Source organism: Oncorhynchus masou, chromosome 8 (genome assembly GCF_036934945.1).
Source record: "Oncorhynchus masou masou isolate Uvic2021 chromosome 8, UVic_Omas_1.1, whole genome shotgun sequence".
Taxonomy (NCBI): domain Eukaryota; kingdom Metazoa; phylum Chordata; class Actinopteri; order Salmoniformes; family Salmonidae; genus Oncorhynchus; species Oncorhynchus masou.
The window spans coordinates 1,811,848-1,823,684 of NC_088219.1; positions in this window are offsets into that span (position 1 = coordinate 1,811,848).

Genomic DNA, 11,837 nt, shown 5'->3' on the forward strand with positions numbered 1-11,837 from the left:
CCCACACAGCTCTGAGAGGCTACACCAACCACCAAACACTAACCCACGACTACAGACGCTGGGGACCCGCACCACACAGCTCTGAGAGGCTACACTGAACACCAAACACTAACCCACGACTTCAGACGCTGGGGACCCGCCCCACACAGCTCTGAGAGGCTACACCAAACACCAAACACTATCCCACGACTACAGACACTGGGGACCACCCCACACAGCTCTGAGAGGCTACACCAAACACTAACCCACGACTACAGAAACTGGGGACCCGCCCCACACAGCTCTGAGAGGCTACACCAAACACTAACCCACGACTACAGACACTGGGGACCCACCCCACACAGCTATGAGAGGCTACACCAAACACTAACCCACGACTACAGACGCTGGGGACCCGTCCCACACAGCTCTGAGAGGCAACACCAAACACCAAACACTAACCCATGGCAACAGACACTGGGGACCCACCCCACACAGCTCTGAGAGGCTACACTGAACACCAAACACTAACCCACGACTACAGACACTGGGGACCCACCACACACAGCTCTGAGAGGCAACACCAAACACCAAACACTAAACCATGGCAATAGACACTGGGGACCCACCCCACACAGCTCTGAGAGGCTACACTGAACACCAAACACTAACCCATTTAACATTTACATTTAAGTCATTTGGCAGACACTCTTATCCAGAGCGACTTACAAATTGGTGAGTTCACCTTATGACATCCAGTGGAACAGCCACTTTACAATAGTGCATCTAAATCATTTAGGGGGGGGGGTGAGAAGGATTAATTTATCCTATCCTAGGTATTCCTTAAAGAGGTGGGGTTTCAGGTGTTTCCGGAAGGTGGTGATTGACTCCGCTGTCCTGGCGTCGTGAGGGAGTTTGTTCCACCATTGGGGGGCCAGAGCAGCGAACAGTTTTGACTGGGCTGAGCGGGAACTGTACTTCCTCAGTGGTAGGGAGGCGAGCAGGCCAGAGGTGGATGAACGCAGTGCCCTTGTTTGGGTGTAGGGCCTGATCAGAGCCTGGAGGTACTGCGGTGCCGTTCCCCTCACAGCTCCGTAGGCAAGCACCATGGTCTTGTAGCGGATGCGAGCCACGACTACAGATGCTGAGGACCCGCCCCACACAGCTATGAGAGGCTACACCAAACACTAACCCACGACTACAGACGCTGGGGACCCACCCCACACAGCTATGAGAGGCTACACCAAACACTAACCCACGACTACAGACGCTGGGGACCCGCACCACACAGCTCTGAGAGGCAACACCAAACACCAAAAACTAACCCATGGCTACAGACACTGGGGACCCACCCCACACAGCTCTGAGAGGCTACACTGAACACCAAACACTAACCCACGACTACAGACGCTGGGGACCCACCCCACACAGCTCTGAGAAGCTACACTGAACACTAACCCACGACTACAGACGCTGGGGACCCGCCCCACACAGCTCTGAGAGGCTACACTGAACACTAACCCACGACTACAGACGCTGGGGACCCGCCCCACACAACTCTGAGAGGCTACACCAAACACCGAACACTAACCCAAGACTACAGACGCTGTGGACTCACCCCACACAGCTCTGAGAGGCTACACCAAACACCAAACACTAACCCACGACTACAGACGCTGGGGACCCGCCCCACACAGCTCTGAGAGGCTACACCAAACACCGAACACTAACCCATGACTACAGAAGCTGGGGACCCGCCCCACACAGCTCTGAGAGGCTACACCAAACACCGAACACTAACCCAAGACTACAGACGCTGTGGACTCACCCCACACAGCTCTGAGAGGCTACACCAAACACCGAACACTAACCCACGACTACAGACGCTGGGGACCCGCCCCACACAGCTCTGAGAGGCTACACCAAACACCGAACACTAATCCACGACTACAGACGCTGGGGACCCGCCCCACACAGCTCTGAGAGGCTTCACTTAACACTAACCCACGACTACAGACACTAGGGACCCGCCCCACACAGCTCTGAGAGGCTACACCAAACACCAAACACTAACCCACGACTTCAGACGCTGGGGACCCACCCCACACAGCTTTGAGAGGCTACAATGAACACTAACCCACGACTACAGACACTGGGGACCCGCCCCACACAGCTCTGAGAGGCTACACCAAACACCGAACACTAACCCATGACTACAGACGCTGGGGACCGGCCCCACACAGCTCTGAGAGGCTACACCAAACACCGAACACTAATCCACGACTACAGACGCTGGGGACCCGCCCCACACAGCTCTGAGAGGCTTCACTGAACACTAACCCACGACTACAGACACTGGAGACACGCCCCACACAGCTCTGAGAGGCTACACCAAACACCAAACACTAACCCACGACTTCAGACGCTGGGGACCCGCCCCACACAGCTCTGAGAGGCTTCACTGAACACTAACCCACGACTACAGACACTGGGGACCCGCCCCACACAGCTCTGAGAGGCTACACCAAACACCAAACACTAACCCACGACTTCAGACGCTGGGGACCCGCCCCACACAGCTCTGAGAGGCTACACCAAACACCAAACACTTACCCACGACTTCAGACGCTGGGAACCCGCCCCACACAGCTCTGAGAGGCTACACCAAACACCAAACTCTAACCCACGACTACAGACGCTGGGGACCCACCCCACACAGCTCTGAGAGACTACACCAAACACTAACCCACGACTACAGACACTGGAGACCCGCCCCACACGGCTCTGAGAGGCTACACCAAACACCAAAAACTAACCCACGACTACAGACACTGGGGACCCGCCCCACACAGCTCTGAGAGACTACACCAAACACCAAACACTAACCCACAACTACAGACACTGGGGACCCGCCCCACACAATGCTCTGAGAGGCTACACCAAACACCAAACACTAACCCACGACTACAGACACTGTGGACCTGCCCCACACAGCTCTGAGAGGCTACACCGAACACCGAACACTAACCCACGACTACAGACACTGGGGACGCACCCCACACAGCTCTGAGAGGCTACACTGAACACTAACCCATGACTACAGACGCTGGGGAACCACCCCACACAGCTCTGAGAGGCTACACTGAACACTAACCCACGACTACAGATGCTGGGGACCCGCCCCACACAGATCTGGGAGGCTACACTGAACACCAAACACTAACCCACGACTACAGACGCTGGGGAACCACCCCACACAGCTCTGAGAGGCTACACTGAACACTAACCCACGACTACATACGCTGGGGACCTGCCCCACACAGCTCTGAGAGGCTACACCAAACACCGAACACTATCCCACGACTACAGACGCTGGGGACGCACCCCACACAGCTCTGAGAGGCTACACCAAACACCGAACACTAACCCACGACTACAGACGCTGGGGACCCACACCACACAACTCTGAGAGGCTACACCAAGCACCGAACACTAACCCACGACTACAGACGCTGGGGACCCGCCCCACACAGCTCTGAGAGGCTACACTGAACACCAAACACTAACCCACGACTACAGACACTAGGGACCCGCCCCACACAGTTCTGAGAGGCTACACTGAACACCAAACAGTAACCCACAACTACAGACGCTGGGGATCCACCCCACACAGCTCTGAGAGGCTACACTGAACACCAAACACTAACCCACGACTACAGACACTGGGGACGCACCCCACACAGCTCTGAGAGGCTACACTGAACACTAACCCACGACTACAGACACTGGGGACCCGCCCCACACAGCTCTGAGATGCTACACCAAACACCAAACACTAACCCACGACTACAGACACTGGGGATCCACCCCACACAGCTCTGAGAGGCTTCACCGAACACCTAAGCCTTTGGTGGACTTGGGTGTCCCTCAAGCTACTTCTCCTTGTCAATGAACTTCCTGGGCACAGCCTGGACCAACGTGGCCCCCCTCCTCTGGGCCGTGCTCTCTGTATCAGAGCTTTGTCTCTTTGGCTGTTGTGTCCTGCACACAGCTGGCGTCTCAACAGCTCTCTTCTCAGGTGAGTTATGTGGCTCTGGGCTCGCAATCTGCTTGGAGACATGGCAGGGGCCGGATCATTCCGGCTATTGTGATAGTGAGTCCGATGGTGAGGCATATATCTTTCCTGGGGTCAAAGTTCAGGATATCACCAGGTCGCTTCCCGAGGCTGTGAGTCAGTGTCATGAGAATTATGTTCTCGGTGTTCATAAACCAATTCATTTATACTACTCAGTCTGCTAACCAGGATTTGTAAGATACTGGTCGAATGAAACAGATGGAGGCCCAGCTAAAACATCAATAAGGTTTATTCACGGGAGAGCTGGTCAGTTGTACAAAACCATTCATTTTATACTGGCTTCTTACGCACACTCGACGGATACTGTCATGGTTCATCGAGTCAAATTGCATTATGAAGAGCAGCTCAGAACAGCTGAAGATGGATTTTAAAGAACTGATTGAGTCTCTACTTGACACCAACAAACACCCCATAATATCTGTCCCTCTGCCCTCCCTAAATCGTGGTATTGAACGGTTCAGCAGGCTTTTATCCCTCCATAACTGGCTACCAGACTATTGCAGCTCTGTGGGTGTAACATTTATTGACCTTCTGGAAACAAAGATCGTTTTATAAGGAGGATGGAATCCACCCAAATCATTTGGGTTCATGGATCCTTTCACAGAATTATGAGTCTGCGTTGAGACAAGGAATTATCAATATCCCAACTCCAGCTCGTTTAATCCCTAACGTTTTGTTGCGGAGTCATCATAATGCTTCAGCAAATGTACATTATACCAGGGGCGTTGGAAGACACAATGTAAGTAACCTAATTTATGTCCTGTTTACTACCCAGAATGCCCCTGCTGTTCCTGCAACTTTTGTCTGCAGTAATCATGTGCCTATGAACCAGAGTTATACTGTTAGCACTGAGGCGGTTGAAGAAAGTCCACTGTGTGGAGCTCACCCTGCACTAAGATTTAAAAATAAACCTGAGTATGTCTACCTCTTCTAAGCTTCCCAGTGAAGCAATGAAAACAATCAAGCATCCCTGAAAAGTGTTAAAAATAAGCCAACATTAATCTTAGGGGACAGTTGTAAATAATGCCTTCTGTCATGATCACAGATTTTAGAGAAACAACAAATGTTGGTACATGGAAGTGTGTTATATCGGCTGAAAGCTTAAATTCTTGTTAATTAACATAACTGCTCTGTCCAATTTACAGTAGCTATTACTGTGAAAAAAATGCCATGCTATTGTTTGAGGAGAGCTCCTAACAACAAAACAGTTTTTTCATCATGACAGGTTTGATAAATTCACATCTGAAGGTGAAATGTGTACTTACATTCTGAAATCTTGCTCTGATGTATCATCCAAAGGGTCCCAGTGATAACACAAAGTGTCGTTTTGTTAGATAAAATAATTTTTCATATCTTTAAAAGGTCCATATAGGATTCACAATCGATTTTTTTTCCACTTGTTGAATTTGCAAAGAAAGGAATCTGTGAAAATCTAAGGCTAAACGTTGTTTCAACCAGTCAAAACACGTTCGTATTTATTCCTCAGAGATCCTAGAACGTAACCAGACTTCCCTATGTCATTAGGGGTGTAGTATATCCTATAGGACACCAAGTTTGGTCAGAGAGAAACGCCTTCATGGCACGCTGATGATGCAGGCGGTCGTCACTTGATCGACTGCACTGTGTCTTTGTCAAATAAGCACCAATTGGGGTTAAACAAAGCTAGCTAGATAGCCAATTAGCTGGGCCTTATCTGTCACAAAATGTATCTGCTAACCTTGTGCGACAACAAGCCTTTTCCTTTTGAACAAAAATTATATTATAAAAAGCTACATCATAGTCCAAGAATATAGATTTAACGATATTCTTGCACGAAAAATATAATGTGAATGTAAACGTCTCCTTCACGATTTGCCCAAATGTACCTGGTTGACTTCACACTAAATGTCATGAAGTTTGCTCATACTTCAAGTTATCCATCTGAAACTTTGCATATACACAGCTGCCATCTCGTGGACATCATCAGAATTACAATCAGAGTGATGGCTGGCTTTCTCTTGCATTTCAAAGATGGTGGTAGAAAAAAGAAAACTGTTGTTTTTTCCTTTGTATTTTCTTCTACCATATCTATTGTGTTATATTCTCCTACATTCAATTCATATTTACACAAACCTCAAAGTGTTTCCTTTCAAATGGTACCAAGAATATGCATATCCTTACTTCAGGGCCTGAGCTACAGGCAGTTAGATTTGGGTGTCATTTTAGGCGAAAAAAAGATGGCTATCCAAAATTGAGGAATCATGTGACTTAACTGAAAAAGAAGAAGAAAATACAGTGTGAAACAAAGACAAATGACATAAAGAATAAGAGTAAAATGCTTTGGAGCACCTTAAATTAAGTTTTGGGTAATAAGGCAAACTCTGCTCCATCATTCCTTGAATCAGATGGCTCATTCATTTAAAAAAAACACTGATACTTTTTAATAATTATTTTTCATTGGCAAGATAACATAACATAACATGCCAGCAACAAACGCTGACAGAACACATCAAAGTATATCTGACCAAATTATGAAAGACCCGTTTTGAATTCCGTAAAGTACGTGTGGATGAAGGGAAACAATTATTGTTGCCTATCAACAATGACAAGCCACCGGGGTCTGACAACTTGGATGGAAAATTACTGAGGATAATAGTGGACGATATTGCCACTCCTATTTGTCGTATCTTCAATTTAAGCCTAATTGAGAGCGTGTGCCCTCAGACCTGGAGGGAAGCAAAAGTTATTCCTCTACCTAAGAATAATATAGCCTCCCTAACTGGCTCAACTAGCAGACTAGCAGACCAATCAGCCGGTTACCGACCCTTAGTTACCCTTAGTTACCGACTTTTGGAAAAAATGTGTTTGACCAGATACAATGGTATTTCACAGTAAACAAATTGACAACAGACTTTCAGCATGCTTATAGGGAAGGACACTCAACAAGCACAGCACTTACACACATGACTGATGATTGGCTGAGAGAAATTGATTATAAAAAGATTGTGGGAGCTGTTTTGTTAGACTTCAGTGCAGCTTTTGACATTATTGATCATAGTCTGCTACTGGCAAAATGTATGTGTTATGGCTTTACACCCCCTGCTATATTGTGGATAAATAGTTGCCTGTCTAACAGAACACAGAGGGTGTTCTTTAATGGACGTCCTCTCCAACATAATCCAGGTAGAATTAGGAATTCCCCATGGCAGCTGTCTAGGCCCCTTACTTTTTTCAATCTAACTACATGCCACTGGCTTTGAGTAAAGCCAGTGTGTCTATGTATGGGGATGACTCAACACTCTACATGTCAGCTACTACAGCGACTGGAATGACTGCAACACTTAACAAAGAGCTGCAGTTAGTTTTAGAATGGGTGGCAAGTAATAAGTTAGTCATAAATTTTAAAAAATAAACTAAAAGCTTTGTATTTGGGACAAATCATTCACTAAACACTAAACCTCAACCAAATCTTGAAATGAATGATGTGGAAATTGAGCAAGTTGAGCTGACTAAACTGCTTAAGTAACCCTGAATTGTAAATTGTCATGGTCACAACATATTGATTCTACAGTAGCTAAGATGGGGAGAAGTCTGTCCATAATAAAGCGCTACTCTGCCTTCTTAACAGCACTGTCAACAAGACAGGTCCTACAGGCTCTAGTTTCTACCTTCTTAACAACACTATCAACAAGGCAGGTCCTAGTTTCTACCTTCTTAACAACACTCTCAACAAGGCAGGTCCTAGTTTCTACCTACTTAACAACACTATCAACAAGGCAGGTCCTACAGGCCCTAGTTTCTACCTTCTTAACAACACTATCAACAAGGCAGGTCCTAGTTTTTACCTTCTTAACAACACTATCAACAAGGCAGGTCCTACAGGCCCTAGTTTCTACCTTCTTAACAACACTATCAACAAGGCAGGTCCTAGTTTTTACCTTCTTAACAACACTATCAACAAGGCAGGTCCTACAGGCCCTAGTTTCTACCTTCTTAACAACACTATCAACAAGGCAGGTCCTACAGGCCCTAGATTCTACCTTCTTAACAGCACTATCAACAAGGCAGGTCCTACAGGCCCTAGTTTCTACCTTCTTAACAGCACTATCAACAAGGCAGGTCCTAGTTTCTACCTTCTTAACAACACTATCAACAAGGCAGGTCCTACAGGCCCTAGTTTCTACCTTCTTAACAACACTATCAACAAGGCAGGTCCTAGTTTTTACCTTCTTAACAACACTATCAACCTGGCAGGTCCTACAGGCCCTAGTTTCTACCTTCTTAACAACACTATCAACAAGGCAGGTCCTACAGGCCCTAGTTTCTACCTTCTTAACAGCACTATCAACAAGGCAGGTCCTACAGGCCCTAGTTTCTACCTTCCCAGGTTTGGGCCCTGTGGTCGGAAACAGGTCGAACTAGCATCACAACAGCGGGATAGTGAGACGGCTGGTTACATACAGGGCCCAGGTTTCGGATGATGACTTGGTGTCTCTGGACGGCTCCAGGGGTTTCCTCTGGTGACGGAAAGGACTTAGTTCCTGGACAGTCACTTCCTCATGCTACGGGAGTAGCGGGGTAAAACCTAGTATCCAATTCATTGTTCATAGTGGCCATCTTTAAACCCCATGGCAGAAGTCATCAAGGTTCGATGGAAAGTACCTGACTGTAGGGGCTTCCACAGCACCACCACCCTGTTTCCAGAAAAGATTTGACAGCAACCTGGTCCAAACCGTTATTCAGCTAAGCTGATGCTGCATGAATGTGCCTCCCCCTTCATGGATCTGCAACTGATGAAGGAGGCAGGGCTGGAGCACACACCTCCGGTGGATAGCGTGTCAGCTGCTGCAGGTCTACCAGACAGACGGAGGAGCTGGGCATGGCTTCTCATGACCCCTAGCCTCATGACCCCTGGGCTCATGACACCTAGCCTCATGACCCCTAGCCTCATGACCCCTAGCATCATGACCCCTAGTCTCATGATCCCTGGCCTCATGACCCCTAGCACCAAGGAAGGAAAGTTATTGAAGGAGGAAATATACCCCCTGCTCCAGAAACAGGCAATAGGAGTAGTTCCTCTGTCCGAAGCACAGGTAGGGGTGTAGCCGGTATTTCCTGATTTTGAAAAAGGACAGGGTGTTTCTGCCCCAATCTGCACACGCGTGCCCTGAAAAAAACATCTCAGAGTTTGCTAATGTAGGATGCTCACGGATCAGCAGCTGTTACGGTCCGTGCATCCCGGTTCACAACTATCGACCTAAAGGATGCATCCATACATGTGCTAATACACCCAGGTCACAGTTCCATTATGAGGTAATAGCCTACGATTTTTTTGGGTAGTGCCGGTTGGCTTGTCCCTCTCGCCTCACATCTTTTCAAAGGTGGTGGAGGACCCATGAGGGGCCAGGGGCTGAGGATTGTTGGCCCTTCTGGACGATTGGCTGATAGCAGCAGAGTCATGGGAACAAGCAGTTACACACATCCAAGTTGGTGTCCCATGTTCAGTCTCTAAGTTTTATTGTAATTCCAGAAAAAGATCTGTCTAATCCCATTGCAGTGAATTACATTCCTGGGTCTCGAGTTAGTCTCATGCTCTAATCATGTTTTTCTATCCCCGGAGAGGGTATCCGGCCTCCAGCTCTGCTTGGTCCAATTTTGGTTGAGGCACACAGTATGTTTTTGCCAGTTCCTGATTCCCCTGGGACGAGCAATGATGTGGCTGTTCCAGCGCTGGGTGCTAGCAACGCTCTTGGATGCACCTCGCCACCTAAGCTGGTCGATTCCCCGACTTGTCTCCGGGCAATGGAGCCAGGTGTTGTCCCGCAAGGTGAGCATGACCTCACTGTGTGAGGGTTAGGGATCCCTGGCAACTGTCGCAAGGGTTTCTCATAAACCAGGTAGTGTCCATCCATGTCAGATGCACCTTGATACATGTTGATTGGCCTTCTCTATATGCTGAAAGTCTGTTGTCAATTTGTTTTCCGTAAAATAACATTGCATTTGGTCGAACCAGATTTTTTTTTCCAAAATGGGTTTTGTCCTGAACAAGCCGTTAGTCTCAGTGAAGGATGGAGCTGAAGCTTTTCTGTCTAGAATTTAATTGAACCCAGAACAGTTTTAACTATCGTGTATCTTTGTTCCATAGTTTAGTTTCTTCTTCTGTTTTGTTTTTAGTTCAATGATGCGTACTGTATGTTATTCTGCAGTGTCACCAGACACTCCCACCTCCCCTTTACATATTGCTTTCCACTGTATGATCCAAGTGAGTTTCAGCGATAGCCAGTATATGTTACTAGCTTTCTGTTGTTAGTATGTTATTGACTTCGTGAACCTTGTTTCTCAGGCTGCATATGTTAATGTGGGCAACAACAACAAAAAAATGTAACACTTTTCTGGGTTTCTTGACTGTTTTGAATGTTTGACCCGAATTCGACGGTGATATTTAAAGTTGAGCTGCGTGGACTTCCTACACACCACCTATACTGTGCTGACAGTATAAGTCTGCATTGACAGGCACGTGATGACTGCTGACAAGACTGTTCTGATGAATTAGGTGACTTATGTTATGACTGACGACACCTCTGGTAAAATGTCAAATAAAACGTTTTCAGCAGTACTACGACAACTCAGCGACACAACAGATTATATATTGATTATATTGATTATGTTGATTATATTGATTATATTGATTATATTCGCTGTTGATAAGTGCTCTTGTAAAAATAAGCGTTTTAAAGGAATCTGTCAGTGTGTGTGCCTGTCTGTCTGTCTGTCTGTCTGTCTGTCTGTCTGTCTGTCTGTCTGTCTGTCTGTCTGTCTGTCTGTCTGTCTGTCTGTCTGTCTGTCTGTCTGTCTGTCTGTCTGTCTGTGTGTGTGTGTGTGTGTGTGTGTGTGTGTGTGTGTGTGTGTGTGTGTGTGTGTGTGTGTGTGTGTGTGTGTGTGTGTGTGTGTGTGTGTGTGTGTGTGTGTGTGCGTCTGTGTGCGTGCGTGCGTGCGTGTGGTTGTTTGTCAGAATTAACATCAGTTTACACATACACTTCCTGTTGTCTCCCAATATACACATACACTTCCTGTTGTCTCCCAATATACACTCCATAAACTATGCATACATTACCAAGAAAATCATTATCTCTGCAATGCCATAGAAGATGTACATATTTAGAATACAATTAAATACAATGAAAACCAACATGAGGGGTCGTTTCAGTTGTTCAAGTCCTTCAGAAAAAGATCACAATATGTTTAAATAATAAAAACATGATAACTGGTCGTAGGTCTCCAGTACTAAAGTTTATTACAGTAACTAAAGGAGACTTTTCTAAAGTTAAAGTCTATTCTAACCTAAAATGACAAATGAGGTCACAACATTTCCTGTTTGCAACCGAAAAACACGAGAGAAGAGAGAGAGAGAGAGAGAGAGAGAGAGAGAGAGAGCGAAGGTAAAAATAACAGAAGATGTTAAATATAGACTGTGTTGTGAAATACCTCAGACAGAAAGAGAGAAAGAGATACAGAGAGAGAGTTTACTGTTAATTTTCATTGTCTATTTCACTTTATATATTCACTTATATATTACCTACCTCACTTGCTTTGGCAATGTTAACACGTTTCCCATGCCAATAAAGCCCTTGAATTGAATTGAATTGAATTGAGAGAGAGAAGGAGAGAGAAGGAGAGCGAGAGAGAGAGAAACAGAGAGAGAGAGAGAGACAGAGACAGAGACAGAGAGAGAGAGAAACAGAGA